The following is an 8,329-nucleotide window of genomic DNA, read 5'->3' on the forward strand; positions in this document are numbered from 1 at the left end:
AGCTCTGAGCACCAGGGCTTAAAGTCAAAAGAGAAATACGGCCCTCGTGGCTTAGCCCCCTTTCAAAATACTCAATGCAGTAATCGTATCCGTCAGATTAAACGTAAATCTGCAGCCAAATACTTTCTTTCTTTGGCTTTAAATCCCCTGCCACCAAGTACACAATATCCAACACCTAAACTATAGCTAGTATCTTACCTTACTATAACTTTGGGAAAACGTATACATAAAGACAAGATAGTCCCTTATTGGTTTTGAAATACATCCGCATTCTAAAAAGTGCAGGATCACAGACTGTCAGCACGAGCAGTGCTTCACACCTCACCAGAGGCACGGGACGCAGAGGCCCGGGCTGCCCCAGGCGGCGCCTTGTAAGACAAGGGGCAGCGCTCAGTGAATCCTTTTTCTGACGCAGGTAAAGAACCCTCCCCGCTCCAAGCATTCAGAGAGAATGGTCAGCCTGGGCATAGGCTAGGTCATAGGAAATAACCGCTCACAAGTATGATAAATGAGCCAAAAATGGGTTTAATGCAGTCCTTGCCTGCAGTACAGTATAAACCGTGCGGGCCTTCTAGTATAAACCATCATAGAAAACGACAAAGCGGAATGTACAGGATATTCAGCCATAGAAACCATACAAACACTTGGAAAACAAAGTCAGAATGTTTGTTGGACAGTAAAAACGAGTATCCAAAGCTTGCGTAAAAACCCATTTGATACCAAAAGTCTCAATGCCAGCAGCAGCGTTAAGCTCCTGAACCCAACTGAACATCCCAAATGTTGTCCACAGACCGGTTGTGACATTTGCTGGAAAACATTTACTTCCTATTAAATTAAGGGGCGAGAAATCAGGTGGAGAGGTAGCGCGTCGGCTCCCGCACGGAGCCTTCGGATCCCCCAACAGCTCCCGCCGGTAGTGTCCTGCGCCACCCAAGTTTACCCGTCTCGTCAAAAGGCCAGCGAGGGAAACCCGCTGGCGTTGAAGGTGAAAAACTCCTCCTAATGCTGAATTCCCACGTACAGACGGGTCTGTCGTTACCTGATCCTGAGATGTAATTTAGTTTTATCTTTCACAACAAAACATAAGTGAGTCACTTTCCAATGAAAACCAGCTGGACGCATAGAATAATTTATAAAATAACACGACCTTTTCTATTTTAGACGTTACTAGCAAAAGGGAAGCTGTTAGAAGTTCCCTGCTGCAACCGTGCAATTTGGAATTACCCTGGAACAGCTCCTGCTGAGTCAGCACAGCAGGACGCTAGACCTGAGTCATTGCCGCAGAGGAGGAGTGCCCACGCGCGGAGTCGCTTCGGAGCGGCACAGTAGGTTCCACCTACCTCCTCACACCAGCTCCCGGTGGTAAAATCCACGCCTCCGCCCCCGGGGAGGCCACCGCGGCGCCAGCCCAGGCCGTTCGGTGCATCCTCAGGATACCAGGTGCCGATACGAGGAGCTTCCCTCTCCTACGCATCCTGGAGGCTCCTGGATCCTCCAGAAAAAGGCCGGGGGGGGGGGGGGAAGCCACCAAGACTTCAAGAATCCACTGGATTTTCATTTCTCTTACAACGGGAAGTGCTGAGCTGAGAAGGTGCAGCACGCACCTTCCCGTTCAGAAAGGAGATAGGGAGGGCAATTTTTTTTTTTTTTTTTTTGTTTCCAGGCTTCCCAATGGGACTTAGCCCAAGGTTTAGCTCAAGAAAAATTCATGTCTAATAAGTACTGAAAAAGCAGGAATGCCTTCAGGTGAAATACCCACGTGCCGTATGAGCTGTTCGATACTAGCATTTGATGCAAGCAGGTGTCTCTTTTTTAACACAAATGGAATAAGCAGCGATGATCCCTTTGTCCTTTTTGTTGGGGTTTTTTGGTTGGGATGGTTTTTTTCCCCCCTCCTTAACACAACTCCTTTTTTTTTTTTTTTTTTTTTAAACAGTGGCTGTTATCCACTGAAGTTTTACAAATGCCGCTGTAAATCTTAAAACCTCATACAGAAAAAAAAATATTTTAAGCAGCTTGAAAGCATAACCAATTTACAGGCTCATATGTGAAACGTAAACTTACATTTTATTTCACAAGGTTTACATTCCAAACTGAAGCTAGAAAACGAAGAAACAAGATCTTTAGGGAAGAGAAAAGCGACGCAGGAAGTTGGATCCCACTGCTCTGAGCAAAGCCAGCTGAGCCTGAATGAGGAGAATCACAAACCGATACCTGACAAACATTGAGATGAGTAACAAATAAAATACGTGGCACAACTGCTTAAAATGACACCTACTCACCTTCATAGTATCCAAAAAAACGGCACAAACAGCTGAAAGCTGGTAATATTTTAACTATAGATTCTGGAGGAAGAGGGAAGTCTCTCTCAAAGGGAGACAGAAAAAGGACAAGAATAAAACTGCGTAACAGTGGGTACGATCTCGGCGTTAATGACCAGAAAAGGAAATAAAGCACTACGCAGAACGAGTACCTGGGGATGCCACAGCCCTGCAATGCTCGCCGCTGCCAGGCTGGCTGCCAGACCGTTGCTGTTAACGACAAAAGCCACTCTGCCGTGCAAATGCTTTAAGTGACTGCTTCAGAACGAGTTTATTTTCACAAGTATTCCATAACAAAACAGCAGCTGATAGAATTGGAAAGATATCGAGAAAATGAAGGTGTTTTCAAGTACTACGGATCAGTTGCAAAAATTGTTACCACAGGAGTCACTGAAACGGAAATGTGACCCTTGGAGTTAATTATTTCTGGCTTAATAAACAAGGCCAGCAGTACCTCCTTAGCCTGCTAATTCATGAAGGAGCCAGCTGTGCAAAGAGTAAATCTGTTCTGCTGGCGTAACGGCTACGTGGGAGGCAGCGGGTCCCTGAATACGTCTTAGCACATCATTCTTTATATCTAACTTGGGGGAAGAAAAAGTAAATTCTTTTTCTTTCCCCCGCCCCAACACTTTACATTCATATTATGTTACAGACTTTATGCATCAGGTTTGGTAGCTAATACTAATGTGCTTTCGGTCCACACCAGCATACAGAACTAAAAAAACCTCCAGCTAATATAGATTTTGCTGAATCACATTTCGGGTTTGTTCCAGGAAGGAAACATTCATTGCTAGAGCGTTATTAGGAAGCTTCCCGGTTCTCGTCAGGGACAGTACACTACATGCCCTAGGTTACAGCCCACTAAAACCACACAGCACCGCTTCCCGCGGAAAGGAATACAATCTTACTCTACTCCAAAACCCTACTGGACCAATTCAGCAAGAGACAAAACAAAATTGCAGTGCAGTGAGGCTTACAGGAGCCCTAGTTCCTTGGACAGGCCTCGCTGGCCAAGGAGAGGACTTACCACAATACTATCCATAGAAACATCAATATGATGTTTTCTCTATTTTTTTTTTTTTTTTAAAGAGTACAGTCTACCTGAACGTAAATGGGGGAGAAGGGGGAGAGGTGAGGAGGTGGTGGTTAGCGGTCGGTTATTTTGGAGCGTTAATCTAGGAATCCGGGGATGACACAGAGTGGCAGGCGTCACGGTAAAATCCAGCAAGAGCGTTCGTTCTTTCACGCTGAGAAGTTGCTTAGAGCAGAGAACTTTCTCTGCTCTAAGCAGAGGTGCTATAAGCATCCTCGCTCACATGAAGGACGTGAAAGGCGTCTGTAAAACGTTGAAATACAAACCACAAACGGGCCAAAGGCAAGGTAGAACTGGCTGTACCTGGGTTGAACGCTCACACTTCCGCGCCCCGATTTAAGCAAACACCACCGTGGCCGCGTGAACGCTGTCGGAGAGTCTCCGACGCCTGCAACGCTGGCGGGCACTCGAGCCATATGTACGGTACTGCCTGGTGACTGTTGGTAGAATTACAGACAGCATCTGGGGGTCCCGTTCAGCTTCCACAGCCTCACCAAAATAACCCTGACAGCAACCGGCACCGCGGCTGGCGGTCGGAGGCCTGGCCTGCGTGACAGAGCAGCCTCCCGGCCACGGGAAGAGTGCTCTCCCACCGGCAGTCGCATCCACCGCCCTCGGCTACGTTAAGCTAAGCCAACAAAATCCTTCTTCTCCAAATACAGGTGCTTCTACACCTCAAGCTCTACTGGTGGTATGAGACCCACTAATGACAACAGCTGTTTCTGACCCTGAGCTGAAACCCACTTCTCTGCTTTATTCTGTAGCGCAGATCTGATGCTAAGGCAGAGAAAACAGCCCCCTGGCTGGGGTCAGGACAGTTGCCTTGGCTGCTTCCACACTGCACCAGGCTGCAGGTCAACAGCTTAACGAGCACGGCAGTCACACAGCTTAAATCAGCACCAGAGCTGAAATGCAAACTTTAGGAGTTTACCAAATTTTTTGGGTGCAACTGGATTTACAGCACCTAACTAGGTAGAGCCTGGCAGTAAACGCCACGAGGTGGCAATCCTAGCGGGAACATCTACACTGCCCCGGGGCGCACGGCGGGCTCAGGGGTGTACCTGTACGCCTGTACACCAACGCGGGCCGTGAGAAACAAGCAGGGTGAGCTGGAGGCGTTGGTCAGCTCCCAGAGCTACGGTATCACTGGGATCTCACCAAGTGAGACTTGGTGGCAGGAGTCCCACACCTGGAGCGCGGGGACGGAGGGCTACAGGCCGTTCAGGAGGGACAGGCGAGGCGGCGGTGTCGCACTGTTCCTGAGGGAGAGGTTTGTGCAGCCCTTACAGCCAGTGACGATGTGGTGGAGAGCCTCTGGGTGGGGAGTAGGGGGACAGAAAACAAAGGAGATGTGGTGGTGGGTGTACCCCTTAAAGAGCTAGTTGCATCTTCAAAAAACTACCACTGTTCTCTCTTTTGTTACTGCAGCAGTGACTACAGACAGCCTGAGGAATTTCTGTTTTCCAGTGCATTTACCTAGCATATTCGACAGAACTTTACGCATCCTGCATTTATCACATTCTTTGTATGCAACTTTCTTTCAGAAGCTAAGGAAAAAAAAAAAACAATTTAAAAAGTAAATAGCAGCCCAGCTTTAAAAGCACAGGTAGCAGGGGGTGCAGTCAAAATTACTGCTGTTACGCTGCCCAGATCTCTAGTTAACAGCCTTTTTAAAGGCCAGAAATACTAATTGGAAAAACGTTATTCTCCTTAGTAGGCCATCTGCAATTATGTTTGCAGCATCAGCTGCAACAATGCACCCAGCAAAAAGACCTCAGCATCGGTATTCTGAGAAACACTAAGTTTCCCCACAGGGATCCGACAGTTCCTTTACGTGCTGCCTTGAGGAACACGGACACATCATGTCCCCAGCAAGCGCCACGCTGACGCTGTGTTCCTGGACACCCACCTTTCGCTGCAGCTTTCTGCGCTCGGCTTTAATCATGGGATGCAGAGGAACCCGCCCGACTATTCTGTGGCACTGGAACGCCGCATAAACAGTGCAAACGCCAGGCGTAGCGTGAGGATTCTCCTTCAAGTAAGCACAGGAGAACAAAATGGAGCTTGTTCAGTCACTCAGACGTGCGCGTTTTCCACATTTTGTTCTGCCTCATTTTCACACAACTTTTGTATTTGTTTCACGTTTCATTCTGAAGCTTTCAAAAATCTGGCACGTGAATATTGATTTGAAGCGGTTCTGAAGCTATCAAACTATTCATCGCTTCTACCTGGACAAGAGTTGGTTATAACCAAGTGAGGCTGAGCTGCTTTTAAGGACAGGGAAAAATTGGCCATAACTCATGACAAGAAAAGTTACTGAAGAAGAGCAAGTTACTTGGAAACCTTTAAAGCTGTTCCTGACTCTGAGCTGGATAGCTGCGTTATCATACAGACATCTGTTTTAAGAATAATTAGAAGGCAAAAATCGGTTTTCTGGACTACCTAATGAACAGTGCTGCAGCGAGAGAGCAGGCAGGGCCGCCTGCAGATCTTGTAGGTAGCTCTGCTGCTGCTGGGCAGAGAAACGACCCTGAAAGGATGCCACGGCTGAGAACAGCACCAAATCCGGAAAGGATACGAGAACCCGCTCAGAAAACTCCTGTAAATCCACATGGCTTCAGACACAGCTCTGATACTCCTATCCTAAAAATACACTTCGGCCGACAGAACAAAACAGGAAGTCACCAAACCATCTTCCCGGTTTTATATACAGGGGATTTAGAGTTTTAAAAGGCACAAATAGTGCCTCTGTTGGTGCCAAGTTCCTACGCATTTCCTATTGTGCTGAGCTGCCATCCTCCTCTCAAGATCCCCCTCCAGAACACGCTTTGCCAGAAACGGGGCGGTCAATTCCACTGCCACCTTTCATCAAACACAGCTTAACGTCCACCACGAGATTTACGCTAGAGATGCAAGTCTAGATTGATAGGCAAAATAGTTTCAGCGCTCAACAACCATTTGACGACAGAACCACCCAAGAGACGTGGTTAAAGTGGCTGAAGCAGGAACATTCAGAGCGCTTGGTACTGCCCTGAGGAGAGGAGCGAGTAACCTACACTAAGTCTGGGAGAGCGCACCCTGACTCCTAACCACTAAACCTCAGCCATACGACGTTCTACAGCGGTCGCTGCCTGCTCTGCACCGAACTACAGAGGCTGACGTGTAAAATACCTGCCCACAGGGCACAGTTTTACACCAGGTAGCTAAATGTCTGCTCTTACAGACAGAAAATCCCTGGCAAGACTCTCTTCGGCCTCAGGAACGCATTTCCACTGGCAGCAGCGGCAGAGTCAACAGAGGAAAAAAGGATTCAGTTTGTAGGCAAGGCCTTTGTCACCAACAGACACTTATCAGGTAATTTCTCATGACACGCACAACTGCTTCTGTAGTCACTGTCAACACAAACGGGCTGATAAACAAACACAAAAACGGGACAGAAAATGACAACAAAAGATATTAAAGGCAGTATACTAATACTTTAAGCATGCACCTAATTCAAACGTGAGTGATGGAGTTGCCAGGTCTGAATCATGCAGATAAAAAAAAAAGAGGTCTAGAAAAATGCATATAGTCCTGCCAGCACATTCTCCGTTCCATTCCACAGAATAAAAATGGCGATACATTCCTCTGACCGCAGATGGAGCAAAAGGAAGGAAAAAGATCTGATCACCTCTTAGTGCTGAAAAAACCTTCGAACCACCAATCACCACATTTACTTAGGAAGAAGTCTCAAACAATTCAGTCCATCAATCGTCTCTTCAGCATTACGGGGCCAAACCCAACCTTTGTGGCACGTAAACTCCGAACACTATTGTTGGAGCTAAACTTTCAGTGCACGTTTCCAACTCATGTGTTTCGAATTTACATCTTCCCTTCTGACTCCATAAACGCACAAATATTTTAGCCCAAGGAATTAATGCAGACTGTACTGTCTGAAGTTCCCTTTTGCATTTTAGGTGCCTGCAAGTAGGATTGGGCTTAAAGGGCACTATAACTCAAACTCTAAGACAATTACACCCTCCTAAAAAAAATTAAAAAAAAAAAAATCTATGGCCACAATATTCTTGAATCTTGATGCTGGCAATGTGAATATTTTATTTTCATACACAGCTGCACATGTATATATGCATGTTCAGCACTTTTTCTTGCAACACATATCCAACTATCAATTTAGTGCCAAATTTAAGCAGGTCTGTCTCTCACTGAGTTGAACTGACTCAGAACTTTAAACATGTTAGAAAATGCCACTTGTCAGAGAAGGTTGGAGGGTCAGTCTCAAAATAAATACCATCCCCAAGAATATTATGGCTTGGAAGAATTTCAAGAACTCGAGTCCCTGATGTTTGCAAAATGAAAAGGCCTTTGGAAATGCCCTTGCATCAATACTTTTTACCTATTTTGAATAAAAAATATATATTATTTATAAAATAAAGAGAGCAGGCCAAAGAAGATTGGCCAGAATCACTCTATAAAACTGTTCTGTTCACTCTGTAACTTAAACTTATAAAGCCTTGGATCATCTGGATAGCAGGATTTCTGGAGAAGCACTCTAGAATGCAGATTCCAAATGAGACGATACTTCACGATGTTTTCTCATCTTGAAGATCCTCTTGTTTTCTGCCCCTCAAAACTGAAGTCCATGCCAAGAGAAGGGATGCTGACTCCTGAGAGGGAAGCTGCAATTTAAATAAAGAAAAATGTGCAACTGTAAGCACTGATCTGATGAGCAACGGATGGCTGTCTAGTCTTGACTTTGAGCATTGTTTTAAAGGCATGTAGAACGACAGGGAAAATGCTGCTTTTTCACTCCCTCAGCAGAATGGCAGTATGCGGTCCTCACTGACTATCGACAGAAAAAATACTTTGGGTTTTTTCTTTGCAGCGGAAGAAAATGGCATCACATCTACCGTACGCA

This window comes from Pelecanus crispus, chromosome 13 (genome assembly GCF_030463565.1).
Source record: "Pelecanus crispus isolate bPelCri1 chromosome 13, bPelCri1.pri, whole genome shotgun sequence".
NCBI classification, from domain to species: domain Eukaryota; kingdom Metazoa; phylum Chordata; class Aves; order Pelecaniformes; family Pelecanidae; genus Pelecanus; species Pelecanus crispus.